The following is a 591-nucleotide window of genomic DNA, read 5'->3' on the forward strand; positions in this document are numbered from 1 at the left end:
AGAGAGAGAGAGAGAGAGAGAAATGTAGATATATATAGATATATTTATTTATTTATTTATTTATTTATGTGTTTCAGCCAAGTGGCTGCGGTCATGCTGGTGCACCACATATATATATATATATACAGTATGCACGTAAGTAAATTGAATTTCTTACTGTACATCATACACCACTACATATATATTGCAGAGTAATAAATTTTATTTAAATACTTACATAAATACGTATCTACTCACACTCGCGCGCGCAGGCACACACACACGCATTTATGTAATATATATTGCATTTATATACATTTATACACAGAAGACTAATATATTAATAGATAGATAGATAGATAGATAGATAGATAGATAGATAGATAGATAGATAGATAGATAGATAGATAGATAGATAGATAGATAGACGGACAGACCGTCCGACATATATGCATAAATACATACATACATACATACATACATACATACATACATACGTATAAACATACACATATCATGGGTGGCGCCATGATTTCGACCGAAGGGTGTCAATTATCAATATTAAATCCACTATTATCGGTCTCATAGACCAATATTTATATATATATATAT

The 591-nt window shown here is 30.1% G+C and overlaps 1 long non-coding RNA gene across 1 annotated transcript in view; it reads left to right on the forward strand.

Annotated features, from left to right (window-relative positions):
• Nucleotides 1-591, forward strand: part of LOC128247676 (uncharacterized) — an 18,741-nt gene that overhangs the window by 2,666 nt on the left and 15,484 nt on the right. The window contains exon 2 of the long non-coding RNA XR_008264039.1: nt 78-135. This is a non-coding gene — a long non-coding RNA (uncharacterized LOC128247676). The remainder of the gene's footprint in view (nt 1-77; nt 136-591) is intronic.

Source organism: Octopus bimaculoides, chromosome 4 (genome assembly GCF_001194135.2).
Source record: "Octopus bimaculoides isolate UCB-OBI-ISO-001 chromosome 4, ASM119413v2, whole genome shotgun sequence".
NCBI classification, from domain to species: domain Eukaryota; kingdom Metazoa; phylum Mollusca; class Cephalopoda; order Octopoda; family Octopodidae; genus Octopus; species Octopus bimaculoides.